This window comes from Acomys minous (assembly GCF_964271855.1).
Source record: "Acomys minous genome assembly, chromosome: 4".
Taxonomy (NCBI): Eukaryota; Metazoa; Chordata; class Mammalia; order Rodentia; family Muridae; genus Acomys; species Acomys minous.
In genome coordinates, this window is record NC_140486.1 from 1,192,627 (window position 1) to 1,208,031 (window position 15,405).

Sequence of the window (15,405 nt, forward strand, 5' to 3'; positions counted from 1 at the left end):
TTTGATATACATAAGTGTGTTTTGTTATTATCTTATATGTGTGGGAGAAACCAAAATAAAGAGGAAGTTGTTTTCCCCAGCCTAAGTTCTGGACTTAGATGAAGCATTCCAGGTATCTAGAAGTTGGCTTGCGTGGCCCTGGAAAATAGCCACTTTGGGGTACTACAGTCACTCTTTTAAGGGGGTGTCATTGGTGAAGAAGTAGGGAAAATACTGATTTCTGTCCTAAATTCTTTTTCGTCTGACATTTCTGGCAATGGACAGGGAGTTATATTTCCTTTGTCAGTAGCAATATTTTCATTACTTCCTTTTAGAAGGAAAACTTTCTTGGTGGGGAATGAATAGCAGTTGCTGTGCACACTGGAGAGCAGGGCTTGCTGCATTCCTAGAGTAAACTCTCAGAAATGTTGGGTGCTGCTTTGATGTACACAGAGCAGCGCGGGAGGAATGCGTGCCAAGGAGGATGTTTTCTTTACACATCCACCTCCACACACTGTCCGTGGCCATCTGGTAGAGATTATAAATGGCATTGGCCCTTACACAGGATGAGCTATCTTATGTTATGGAGTCTTAACGGAGACATCCTGTTGCAGACATGTGGGCTGTGTGCATGGAGCCTGTATAGCTACTCCCCTTTCTATATCTGGGTTTCTGCCTCATCTACAAGACAAATCACCACATATCAGAACTTAATCTTGCATCTGCTGATTCCACCACACTTTCAAAGAGAGCTCAAGGCATTAATATTGGCTCAATAAGTGAATTAGTTGATTTACAAAGGTATTTCTAGGTTCCCAAAGGAAAACATTTTAAAAAGTTTCTTAGTATCCAAAGGTTACAAATGGCTGTTTCAGGCAAAGTGAGCAATAGCATAAGAGCTTATCTGATTTTGAGAAAAATTCAGATGTGGGCCAGGTGCCTGAAAATCCATGCCTATGTTAACATAGAAAGCCACTCTCTTTTGGCAAGTAGAGTATATGATTGTTAGTATCATCATATTCATATGATTCATGTTTTGAGATGATGAAAAGGCATCACCCAGTTCTTCATTAGGCTGTTGCTAAGGTTATTGATAACCTCCAGCAGGTAGGGAGCTATGATTGTGAATTCAGGACTGAGCAACTGTTCAGACAAGAGTCCATGGTAGAGCCATAGGAATGGTTATGAGATTGAATGAAAAAGCTCTTCCATGCAGATAGAATCAGAACAATTAAAAATGAAAAGTCTCATATTTTATTTAAACCAGCAGTTATATAAATATTACTGAGTTCACAGATTTTGAGTATTTCCTGAATTGTAATTCAAAATTTTTACGTAGATGCTTGTGTCTGTACTAGATGTGGCCTTTTGCCATTCTATGATCTTGGGCTTCCTTGACATTGTGTGGGCATGTCAGTGTAACAGTAGAGGCCTTATTCGACTATCTAGTTCCTGAAGAAATGGGTAACTTCTAGTCCTGTGTTTTCTTCCTTTTTCTGGACACGGACCAGATTCTTAGTGTGCTTTATTACTTATGCATGTAAATGTTCATGCTATTAGCGAAGCTAACGTTCACTGTCTACCTCTTCAAGCATTGCATGCATATTGACTCATTTAATTCCTGCAATAGTCTATGAAATGAAAGTCATTTTAATTGTCTTTCTTCTGTTTTTCAATGAGGAAACAAAGAAACAAGTTTAAAGAGAAAGAGATGAAAGGGTAAAAAATAATTTATACAAGTTTCGCGGATATCTGTTAACAAGCTGAGTACCCAAAGGGCTTCTATGCTGGTGATGCTTGCCTGTATTATATCCACACAGCTCAGGGTTCACACTGGGAGTTTCTCATGCAGAGACTTTCTCCCCAAGGCATGTGAGAACAATGAGCAACGGGTATTAAATAAACATGAGCATTGATTATAATTTTTGGTTGAGAGTTCTAGGAAGTCCTGGCATCAAACCATGAAATTCTATAGCAGTTAAGGAGCATTGCTATCTGGGAGTAGTGGTCTTTAATCCCAGCACTTGAGAGGCAGAAACAGGTGCATCTCTGAGTTTGAGGCCAGCCTGTTCTACAGAGTTCCAGAACAGCCAGGGCTGCACAAAGAATCCTTGACTGGAAAAACCAAACATTGTTAGCTGTTAATTCTACCACAGAGGGTCTCATACCAGCACAGTAGAAGAAGATAAATGGATACAAGATATATTTTGGAGAAAGGGGGAGTCATTGTTGAGAGTGGCACTCGAAATGAACAAGCCTGGAACTTGCAAAGTTTTGTCGACCTGGTTCAAGTGGTCTTTAGTGTATGTGTGATGGTGAGTGTAAGGATTGTACTCTGCTTGGCAGGGCAAGTGCTGTTTTAACAGGCAAGCATGGTGGGCCTTTGGTAATATTAAAATTACACTATGGAAGAATATTCACAATTAGGGGCTTCAGCAACAGTAATAGCCCTTTCCAGAAGTCCCTTGGCCCATATGGCTGACTGTGTTGAACAGTTGACTAAAGCCACTAATCAGGGTTTCTCTGTGTAGCCCTGGCTGTCCTAGACCAGGCTGTCCTTGAACCCACAGAGATCCGCCTGCCTCTGCTTCTCTGAGTGCTGGGATTGCAGGTGTCTGCCACCGTGCATTATATGAGTGAAGAACCAGGTGGCCAGCATGCTAACTGAGTAGAACGAAAGAAAGGCAAGTCAAATCTAAATTCCACTTGCCAATTTGTGGAGTGGTATCTGCAATGGCATTATGAGTGGAGCTCATGTCCTTGTGCTGAGTGAAGCTGATGTGATTGGCCACTCATTGCCTTCTTAGAAAGTTGACTATATGAATGTAAATAGCAGTGTTAAAAACTATAACTCATTATTTTACCTGCCTAAGAATTTCAAATGAAAGAGACTTAAATATTTTTATGGCAGGAAAATGGCACAATAAATTACAATATACTAACACAATGGCCATGGAAAAGGATGGCAGAGAGGATAATGTTTAAGGACCACAAAGTCTCTTTGGAATGATGATTCAGAGATACCTAGGTACCTCCCTAAAGCTTGTGGCAAGGCCCTCTTACATGTTAAGGGGTCAAGGCAGCTAGCTGCAATACAATAAAGAACCTGAGGTGGTTGATCTAAGCGGTAGATTTAGGGGGACCAGTTAGAGTCGTTGTAAGTGAAAGTGAAGGGGAAAGAATGAGTTATAGTGACACAGTGGGAGAAGAATTTGATTGTCTGTTAATGGCTTTGAAGATGAGGAGGGCTTACATCAAGAGATGTGAACTGCGTCCAGAAGCTGGTAAAGGGAATGGCGCTTAGAATCCCCAAAGGAAGTCCTTGCTTTTAGCCCAGAAATATCTCTCTAAGGTGAGTCCCACACCTCATGTCTTTATAAGAAGATAGCTTATGGTCCTCTCAGGCTTCATGTGGGTCCCCTAATAAGGGACGTGGGGGCTGCCTCTGACATGGACTCAGTTGCCTGCTTTTTGATCACTCTCCCTTGACGTGGCTGTCTTACCAGGCCGCAGGGGAAGAGGTCACACTCAGTCCTGAGAGACTTGATGAGCTGCGGTGGTGGTGGTGGTTGGGGCTCCTCTTTTCTGAGGAATGGGAGAGGGAGGGAGGGTGGGACTGGACTGGGAGGAGAGGAGGGAGGGGACGACGATCAGGACGTAAAGTGAATAAATAAGTAAATAAAAATTTAAAATCCGTGAAAACCACCCCTCTCCTTTACTTGCGCACAGATACATCATTGAGATAGTTATCTTCAGGCCAAAGGACAAATTCTTATTATCAAAAACAACCTTGTTAGAACATTGATCTTGAACTTCCAGCCTACATACTGTGAGAAGATAAATTTTGTTGTTTAAGCTATCTGGGTATGGTATTTTGTTAAGTGACTAGAGCTAAGACAGTAATATATTGAATGTTTGCAGGAAAAATGGGTGGAACTGGAATCATTTTGTTTAGTGAAATAAACTAGGCTCAGAAAGATAAGTATGTTGTGCTGACATATTTTATGTTTGTTTTCTCTTATGTGGAAAAAAAAAACCTTAAAAGCAAGCGCGCAGAAGCTTGTGTGTGAGTTAGAGTCTGTGTGCGAGTGTTAGTGTGTCTGTGTGTGTGTGTGACTGAGTGTTAGTGCGTCTCTGTGTGTGTGAGTGTTAGTGTGTCTGTGTGTGTGTGAGAGTGAGTGTTAGTGTGTCTGTGTGTAGATCATGAAATCAAAGAGGTGATTATGAATGGAGATGAAAAGATTTTAAGATGAGGGGAAGAAAGGGTAATGGCATCTCTGTGTCAGGTAAGAGGGCACAAGGTCATAAGAGAGAGGAAGAAATTAGAGTGAAGTACAATGTGGCATGTGTGAGAGATGCCAGAGATAAAGCCATTACTCTTTATTCACCTAATCAAAGAATTAAAAAGAAGTATCTATGGATTGATGATGCACTTTTAGAACACTCTCCTTTGCCACCATTATCAACTATGAGGCTGTGAATATTCCTGTTGAATATCCCAAAGTAGAGTATCTGAGGTTCATGGGGTTGGACATCTAGACATCACCCAGCAATTTAACAGCTTGGTTTTATCTTCAGTGTTTATAAGACCTTTGCACCTTTCGCTTATGTTACTGCCTTCAGCGTGAGGCCTGGGAAGACCTCCTACTCTCCATTAAATAGTCCCCCTCAATAGTGTTTCTCAGGAATGTGGCACACATCCTCTCTCTGCATCTCACTGGTAGGATACATGAGGTTTCTTGACTTGATGAACCTTGATGTTCTCATGTATGGAGGAGAAGATATTAGCTACACATGTAAGAGATAAGTTAGATATGTTTACAAATCACTCACTATGATGTCGATCATGGGGAATATTGTTGCTTTTATAAAGTGTATCTTGTTTTTATTTGGTTACTGATTATTTAACAATACTTTGGCTCATGGAGGTATTTGGACATAACAAAAGGTATGATGTTTGCATCTTCCATAACTTTGTGCATCCAAGAGCTTTGGGCCATGAGTGTCTAATGCAGTGATTAGGGAGTTTTGAGTTACATTAAGTTGGTTCAAAAAGAAACAGGGAGGGTATAAAAGGTGCAGACCCAACATTCTCTGTCTTTCCCCTTCACTTTTCATCTTAGATATGATCAGCAGATACCCGAGCTCTAGATACTCAGGGATATTTTGACCAAGACCGTGGTGGATTTTTGTTCTGTATTTTTCTTTGGAAGGATCTTAAAGCCCTTGTAGCATCACACTATGAGCTTTAAATTTTGGTTTCCTTTTCCATCAGTAGGACAGCCAAAAAGACTGGTCTAAGGTTTGCAGGGCATGAATTACTTGCATGTCAGTACTGATTTTTAATATTGAAAATTATACCGCAATTAGAAAGACCAAAGTATCTGGAGGAGACAGGCAGCGTTAGGGTTAGGGTTAGGGTTAGGGTTAGGCAGTATGTCTGTAAGTCATCTCTCTTTCAGATTTCTGTCTTCTGTCTTCTGTCTTAAGACAAACAATTATGAATCAAGTAGTAGCAAAGTGACATATTTTAAGATTCTACCTAAAGACTGTAAATGTATCCATTTCACTATTTTTGTAGGTTTTCTAAAAGTGCCTCAAAAAAGAGGAAATTATTAAAAAGATGTTTGATACCAAGCTTGCATCTTTTTGATTTGTAGCCATATCACTGAAGTTGCCAGACTGAGATAAGAGTTCTCCCTAAATTAAAATATTACGATCTTGTTTACATTTTACAGCCATTTACAAGTAACGTTAATTGTGAAGTGCAGTGAGCCTAACTCATAATTAGACAGGTTGTGATTTCTGAGGGTTTTCTGCTATTAGAAGCCCCCATCCTCACTGTGTTCCTGACATATTATCCCAGGATTTGCCATTTCTACATGAGAGTCTTCCTGGCTGATGATGTCTGACATGGATGCATGTGATTCTGTAGAGCAATAAGACAAGTCACCGTGGGGATAGGAGGGGCAGGAGGCGTCCGTAGCATTATAGATTTACCGTTTTATGGAGAATGGAAGTCAAATATTTGAACAGTCCTTGTAAACAAGAAGGACTAGTTTACACGTTTCCCTGCAGGTAAAACAAGCTCTTGAGCAGTTTGTCTTTGTGACATTCCTATCTGCCACATTTTTTTTCCTACAGTAAATTGAGGATTCTGGCTAAGGCTGTGATCTATAGGGATGGTATTCTGCCTGAACCCAAGACGTGGTCAGGCTAGAAGCCAACATCCCTAGGCGTGGACTTCTTTAGGGCATATGGAGCAGGGGCGCTCAGTGCAGGTAAGTCATGGAGAAGCCCTGGACCAACAGACAAGACTGGAGGGAGCTGTTAGCTCCGAGTCAGTCCTCTCACCTTTTAAACCTAAGATATTCTCCTCACCCCGTTTATATCTCCAGTCTACCTCCGGGAGTGTGAGGCTCTCACCTTGCAAAAGGCTAGAAAAGGTGCTTCAAGAACAAAAAAGTGGTTTTGAGGGTTCCACCCAAAGGTATAGTACAAAGGTCTCTCCTCTGCTCTCCCCTCCTCTCCATTCTTTTCCCCTCCTCCCCTCTTCCCTCCCGTGTGTGTGTGTGTGTGTGTGTGTGTGTGTGTGTGTGTGTTGTGTAGAGGTTCTTTTTGTATTGCCACACAGAACATTATATCCCAGTGTAGTGTGGACCCTGAGTCCTGAGATCCCAGCAGTATGAGATCAAGGATGGTGGCTGAGCTCAAAGCCAGGGCTCAGAGTTCTGTGGCTTTGGTCAGATTGTATCATGGTGCCAGTGGTGACCAGGAGCTGTTGGCAGCAGCAGAGACTACACAGGAAGGGCCAGAGATAAGGAATTGCTAAATGGTAACTTAAAGAGGTGTGTTGGTGTGGGATGGCAGCTGGAGACCCCCAACTTCAAGTGGAACAGAGATGCCACAGTAACAGAGTGAGAAGCAGCACGGACAAGCATCCCATGTGCTGTAATAGTTTAAAAGCCTTATGGAAATATGGGTTAAATGGGAGATTCTTTGCATTCCCTATGTGCTATTTTAAAAGAATAGTAATCTTTTAGATCTCTATAATTTCAATTTCACATATGTGAGTTTCAAGGCTATCCTGATCTACAGAGTGAGTCCAGGACATCCAAGGCTACACAGAGGAACCCGGCGTCCTGTCTCAAAAAGAAAAAAAAGTTTACATACATAGTATTTAACCTGACCCCTACCACAGTTAGTTCTCTTGTAGCCACCAAGTCAGTGCAATTGGGACTAGAGTGTAATCACCTAGAATTTTAAAATCTGTACTGCAAATTCCATCCTTAGCAAATAAGGAGACTGCATCAGTGTAGCCTTTGTTTACTACTTATTATTGTATGTGTGTGTTAAGTGAGTACGTACTTTAATTTGTAGCTAGGCAGATAGTGGAGGTTGAAAGACAGTTTTTGGGATGAGATCTCCCCTTCTACCCTGGGTTCCAGCTATCAAAATTAGAGCCGTGGGCTGTGGAGCAAGATCAAATACAAACTGAGCCATCATACCTTCCCCCAAATAGACACATTTTAAAAATAGGTCTTAGGAAACTTTAGTATTCTCTTTTTTGTTTTACAACAAACAGCATAATGCTACACTATAGTATATACTTATATAACTTAAATTAATTGTATGACATGTTATAAGAATGTAATAGATAAATTATAAATGAAAATTATAATAATAGCACTGTATTGTGGATTCTATTTATTATCTTTGTAAGGACTCTACAGCCCTGTGGATTTGCTCCTACCGTTGTCATGAATGAGAAAAGTGGCGACTTCTTGCGTTGTTGCACAAAACAGGGTGTCGTGGAGCCCCATGCGGAGGAGAGACTTGGAGAACAACGGAACTGACAATACTGGGCGTGCCAGCTAGACATGGTGTGGCCCCGCACTTACTGGAGATTGCGAAGGGAGGCTGTAGCCCCTGTACAACGTCAGTCTTCACCAGAGACGATCCCAGTGTATTTCCAAACCCTCGGTGTCTGTGTGTAGTCTTCTCTTGGCACCAGGGAAACTTAGAGGTCCAAAATCAGCACAGCGTCACAGCGCGCCCACCGCTGCCATTTTAGTTTTTGTACAGGCTATAAGATATAGCGGAATCAGAGGCACATCATTTCCCCTGATGGTTCCTGGTTGTGCTAGGTACTTTTTCTACAGTGCTGTGTGAGTTATTAAAAAATATTTTTGGACAATGCTAAATTGAGTATGACTCTAGTTTATAGATTTATGGTGTGAAGTTTTTAGATTCAGTGTACGCATTTCCTATGAATAATTCAAAGAAAAAATAATACTTGGTAGGGACTTTGAGTAATGGATATAAAAGTCAGGGCATCAAGGGAATAATCATCTTTTAATCTTTTCTTTATTAAATTTTAATTTAAGAAGCATTTGGCTGGATATTGTTTTACTTCCATTATCATTAAAAAGTCATGGTGTTCACTTGGTATTATTTGTGTGCATATAACACCAATGCAATGATTTGTTGGTGTTTGAAATGGCCCTGTGTAAATAGTGATGTTTAATAGTTGTGTTTTTAAGAGGAAAGGTCAGTGGGTTTTGTGTGTGTGTGTGTGTGTGTGTGTGTGTGTGTGTGTATCTGTGTGTAAATTAGGTTCCAGCAGTTACTGTATAAACACAATCATGCATGTACATACCACACACGCACATACACACCCACACACTCCATATGTACAGTACAAACACTTACCTACACGTACAACCACACACTCCACCCACACCCCATACCCATACCCACAAACATTACTTGTACAGCACACACACATCACACATACTAACCACCACATGCATGCACAACACACACACACACACACACACACACACACACACACACACCCTGACTTGTAAATCAGAGCTGTGGGTTCTCCTGTTTCGCTTCTTCCTCGGCATTCCCTTCTCAGCTCCACATTGCCATTTCCTGTCTCCGCTCCTGATGCATTTCTTCTTCATAGCAGCTCCAGTAGGTTTTCCATGTTCAGTGTTCTCAACCTCACTTTGTGGTTTCTCCTGGCACTGGAGATGCCGTCTAGAGTTCTCCCTCCTGCTCACTCACTGTGCCTCAGCCACGCTGGCTCTAGGTGTTAGGCTGAGGTCCTGATGCTCTGTGTCTGAATGAACCTCAGATCACTCTTAAACATGAGAAGCTTCAGGTCTCTCTGCCTTGCTCTTTCAGGAACTTTCTCGCTAGATCATCAGACACTTAGGAAATTGTTTACTCATTTAAATCATCCACACTCGGGCTGAGGCAACAAATGAATGACTGTTAGGATGTTTCAAATGGGAGGTTGGTGGGAGGCCATCCCGGGCCAGAGGCCTGATTCTACTTAGCATACCTGGGACTGTCCTGACTAGGAGTGTTTCACTGCTATGTTCTTGCTGACCGCACCCCTCCCTCTCTGTCATTTCTCTGCTAATCTTAGCTCGAAGGCATGAAAACAGTCGGATGGTGCTGATCTCCATCTTCCTTCCAGCGTAGCACTCGTTTCTTCTTTTTCTGCTTTTGCTAAAGTATCATGTGTGTCTGACTTCCTTAGCTACAAGTATTTAAAGACATGCTGCTATTTTTCTTTGGTGCTGAGCTCCAAGTTGAGCATATGCATCTATATACATACATACACACATGCATACCTACTTATTTATATATATATATATATATATAATTTACATACAATGTATTTTAACATATAAATACAAAATTTATTAAAAATATACCTTAGAATTTATAAACTTATAAAATACACTAATGTATATTTATATATTTAAAATTATATATATGTATATAAATTTCCTTAATTACAATTACTTCTTTTGAATGTAAAGGACTCAAGTTCATTTACAAGAAATATATATTTTAACAAGTTAATTTTTTAACAAGTTAATGTTTCTCACATTCTGTAGCCATCTGTCACTCAGTAGACTACAAAAATCAAATGCGTTGGAGAAAAACCTTTGATTTATAAGGAAATATAATTAAAAAAAAAAAAGAATCTTATACCCTGCCCCCAAGAGGTTTAGAGTAATCTTACTTTGAAACAATACTGACCTCTTGTGGTCAAGATAATTTGTTAGCTTTATGTATTTGTATTTTCATCTAGCTATTTCTTTATATATTTATATTTATTCTTTATATCTTTATATATTTGTATTTTCTCATCTAACAATTTCTGTATCATTGAAATATTTATTTTGTCCACAAAATGTTGATAGTCTAATTCTGTCTCACCAAGTGCAGACAGGAGACATCCTCCTGTTTCTTGGTCCATGTTGGGAGAAGGCACAGCTCCCTGTGCTGAGGACTCAGTAAGCCCGGCTGCTGACTTCAGAAAGGCCATCTCTTCCTGAAATTGTGTTTCTCTCTGCCTCCTCCCATTCTACAAAAGCTGCCACTTGCTGCACGAAGGCCTCACAGCAGCTGTTCTTTATTTACACACAGCCTGTTATTCTCACATCAGTTTATTTTCACAATATGCTGTGCAATTCTCTGTTACCTGCACCATACCCACCTCTGTCTGTCCTTCCCTGATGAGGACCGTGTCCAAGCGCCGTCTGCCATCTCTGATTTCACCCTGGCCCTGTCCTCTATTCTATCTCGGGTCACTTACTCTTTCACACTTGTGTTGTCCACATACTGGCCATCTTCTCATGGACCAATAAGCTGGAAACCGAGGGTGGGGGTGGGGGGCGGGGAAAGTCTGCATGAAGATTTCACCCAGCATAATTTTACGTACATTCAAAAGTAAGAATTAAAAGCTGGGCCTGTGTTTTTATCATCATTTCTTGCCCATTCCGTCTTCTAGACACGCGTTCCACTGATTTTTGCAGCAGTACCAGATGGCAAAGGCTTGGGAAGGAACTACTGTTTGCCTCAGGAGGGGCGACTGGTCCGGTTCCGTGACTTCCTGCTGGATGAGTCTTTCCCAAACTTCCTCTTTTGGTGACTTATCCCTTTGCTGACAGGCTTTGATGTTTTCAGTTTCTACGTGGGCTCCTGTTGAAATGCTGCATGTAATTTCTCATCCCCTGTCCCTGGAGCCTAGCAGTTCAGCCTTCGCTGTTCCCCAGGGTAAGACTTCAGTGTCTCCTGAACACAGTCCTTGAAACCCATTTTTGACTTGGATCCTGAGACAGCTTTGTTCCAGTTGCTTTTTCCTTTCTCATGGCTGGTGTGAGAGGAGAAAAGACAGCACTGCGTCAAGGCCCACATCTGGTAAGAGCTTCCCGGTGATTCCAATCTCGTCGACTGTATCTCAGTTCCTATGGCGACCACCATAGAAACATACTGGCCTGGTGCTTACACCTGTGCATGGCAAGCTCCCCTGTACCGGCATAAGGAAGTAGTTTGCTTTCGTCTGCCTCCTCTGCGTGTAGAAACCGAAGGAAAAGTCCCAAACACGCAGGCAAAGTCACTCGTCAGAGGAAGTGGAAAGTAGATAATCGCAGTCTCAATTGCTTTTTTCAATTTCTCAGTGATGCAATTATTAGGGATGCTGGTTTAGAGGATGGAGTTTGAAATTTGGTGCCCAGGGCCACAGAGCAGTGAAGAATCGACTTGAACATGTTGGCTGCACGGGTTTCTTGGGCGTCATAACAAATTACTACAGGTATAGTGGTCCTGAGCAGCGAACTTATTCTCTCATTCTGAAGGCCCAGAGTATAGAATCTAGCGGTTAACAGGGTCCGTTCCACCTGGAGCTCCCTGAGCTCTGGTGGCCACTGGAAGATCGCTGGTCTGTTGGTACTGCCACTGCAAGCTCTGCCGGTGTCTCACGCATGCCCCTCTGTGTATGTCTGTTAAACCACTCCTTTCCTTCCATAAGGACACCAGCCACATTTTTAGTACCACTTATTCAGAATCCAGGCTGGTCTTAGCCTAAGGTTGTAAGACAGGCATTATCTCAAATGTCATATTCAAATGTCATATGCTGGGGTGTGTGTCAGGTCCAGGACTTGGACATATCATTTTGTAGGGACACTATTTATCTTAGCTACTTTTCTACTGTTTTGACAAAACACCATTACTTACAGAAGAAACTAATGAATTTGGGGCTCACAATTTCAGAGGATTAGAGTCCAAAACTATACCAGTGGGGAGCATGGTAGCGGCCACTTCAACAGGGCCACGCCCTTATAATCCTTCCCAAACAGTTCCATCAACTGGGGACTGACTCAACTATCTTAGCCTATGGGACCATTGTCACTCAGACCACAACACTGTTCAGTCCATAACAACTATAAATTATACATCCTTCCTGTACCAATCAGTTCATGCTGTGGAAATTAGTAATAATTTACATACGCTCTAGGCGTTACCCCAGTCTTTATGCAAGCTCCTGTTGTTAAGGACCTGGTAGCCACCATCTATAATCTCTCCGTGTCCACCCAGTGGAGCCTGGGAGGGAACACTGGACATCACTATGTGAGGGAGGGGACACTGGACATCACTGTGTGAGGGAGGGAACACTGGACATCACTGTGTGAGGGAGGGGACACTGGACATCACTATGTGAGGGAGGGGACACTGGACATCACTGTGTGAGGGAGGGAACACTGGACATCACTATGTGAGGGAGGGAACACTGGACATCACTATGTGAGGGAGGGGACACTGGACATCACTATGTGAGGGAGGGGACACTGGACATCACTATGTGAGGGAGGGGACACTGGACATCACTATGTGAGGGAGGGGACACTGGACATCACTATGTGAGGGAGGGAACACTGGACATCACTGTGTGAGGGAGGGGACACTGGACATCACTATGTGAGGGAGGGGACACTGGACATCACTATGTGAGGCACACCTCCCACTCTTCCATTACAACCTGAAGACAGTTGAATAAAGTCACGATCATGTGAACACAAAGGAAAAGATTAGTGCTGTATGCCTGGCCAGATGACCCATTCTATGATATACCCAAAATAACTAACCTACAGTTGATTTATGAATAGCTGGGGAGGCTAGCAGGGCAGAGGAGAACAGCTTTATAAATCCATTTTGAAAGTAATTACTGAAAAATAATTGAGTCTCAAGGGAGTACGTTATCATATAAATTGTAAAATGCACTTGCTGAAAAGACAAAAGCCTGTAACTGGGACAGAAGCCTTTTTTAAAAAAATATTTATTTATTGTCACTCATAAGAGAAAGCTTTTAAGCTAAACAATAAAACCTCTTCTAACTTTCAGTCCTGAAGTTTCAGGAATTCTTCGGTGACTTCACTGGAGGGAAGTTAAAAATAGTGGAATTAATTCCAAGCACAACAGAGCCTGACGGTGAATTTCGAAACTTGATTTGCACTTTAAACATCCAAGGGTAAAGGATTTTGTTTGTTTGCTTTTGTTTTTCTCTCAGTCCTTGAGAACGTGATGTAAAAGACAGAGGCTTTCACTGAAGTGGCAAGCAGTGCAAGGACGCTGAAGGGCAGGTCGTCGGGCCCGCCTCCAGGAGGACTTCTCTGGGCCAGTCAGCTTTCCCAGCTGGTCTAAAACTGAAATGCTCTCCCAGCGTGGAGGTGGACGTAGGATGAATATACCCCAACTTTTGTGCTCTCTTGAGAAGAAAGACTGGTTTTTAAAATGAGTAAATCTGCGATGAGATCAGGGAAAGCCGAACCCTGGTATTCTTTCTGCTTGGTTCTCGGTAACGGATTTATTATGGGCAAAGCTCTTTTTACGGACATCTGCTTTTGCATACATTCTTATGTGAAAACCTTTTGTTTGGGGCTATATGTTGTCTGAACTCCTTTTGCCTTCCTCTAGGTGGGGAATGGAGGATCGGTCTAGTAATGGAAGTCGTCAAACCAGGCCGGCGTTAGTTTGCCAGACGCGCCCCCTTGTGGCATATCTGGGCATTTAAAAATTCTAAATAGGATTGAAAACTTCCAGGACAGGCTGCATTGGATTTATAAACTTTATTTTCTTTCTGTTGTTGGTGTTTCCAGCCTGTCAATTTAACTAATTTCCTCTCCTCCAGCATCATTATAGTTAATTCAACAATATATTCTTCAGACTTTGAATTTCGGGATGAACTCGGTAGCGTAGAGAGGATCAAGTCTAGTGTTCACAAGAAGTGAACTTATTTTCAGTACTGGGAGAGCTCGTCCTCAAGGCAGCAAGCTCCAGGTCAGTTCCAGCGTGACTCCTCCAAGTTCCGTGTCCAAAGTGTGTGGTTTCCTTCAGCAATAGGTCTTGCCTTTGAGTTCCGGAACACAACCGAGGGCAGTGGTAATAGCCTAAATAATTTGGGGAGTCTTTTAGACTTCCCAGACCAACAACTGAAGGAGAGACTTCCTATGTCTCTCCTGGGGCGTTTGTTTAGGCTATGGCTCTTCAGGAGAGCTTTATCAGCCCAAGTGGCAAAACTTCATTTAAACTGTTTATATTTATATACACGTGTATGAGTGTGTTTGCATGTGTATAAAACATATGTATGTACACATAAGTATAATAAACTTTAAAGTAAACATAAGCATAAAATAATGTTTCTATATGGCCTTTTTAAAAGTCCTTAGCATCACTTATTCCTCCTCCTACTTTCTTCCTCCCCATTTCCTGTTAAACTCCAGCCCCGAATTTTCCCCGCTTCCCCCTTTGTCGCACCTGTGTTCTTCTCATCCCTCTAGACTCAACTGCCACACCATGGACTCCTTCTACTTTCCTGTCTTCTGCAGTCACCCCAGATTGTGAACTCACGTCTAAAGATCCACAAGTCAGAATCTGTAAGAGCACAAAGCATACACCTTCCTCAGTCATATTTTTCAGTCATTTTTTGTTTCATCAATTTATTTTTAATTTTATTTTATTAATTTATTCATATTACATCTCAATTGTTAGCCCATCCCTTGTTTCATCAATTCAAGTAACACTGAACATAAGTCAATGGCGAAAGCCTGCGCCTAATTCTTGTCCTTGACGATTCTAAATATTTAATTATAAAATATGCTTTTCTTGTGGCTAAATAGGTCCCACCTGCTGTGTTGCTGGTGCTATAGCCTGGGGCCTCAGGTGTTAAAGTCAAGTATTCTACCCTGGCCTTTTTCTTGGCTCAAGATGAAGTATCTTTAATGCTTCCACTGTTTTTGTTATTTCATGGTATGCTATTCCCTTTATCTTTATTGAAGTCAGTGTGTAACTTCCATGGATTTTCTCATTAACCACTAAAATCTGTATCTTGCTCAACACTTCATAAGCCAACCCATTCTCTATCTGAATTCTGTGTGAAATTATTTGGAAATTAAATTCCATGTGCGAGATATACAGGTTCCTCAGAGCAAACTAGAGCTGTCAGTTGCTTAGCATTTCTGCAAAAAAAAATAAAAAGAAAGCCTCCATGCTTCAAATCAGAGAATTAGAACTCAGAATTGATGCATTGCGCAGGGTCAGGTATGTGGTGTTGAACTTTGC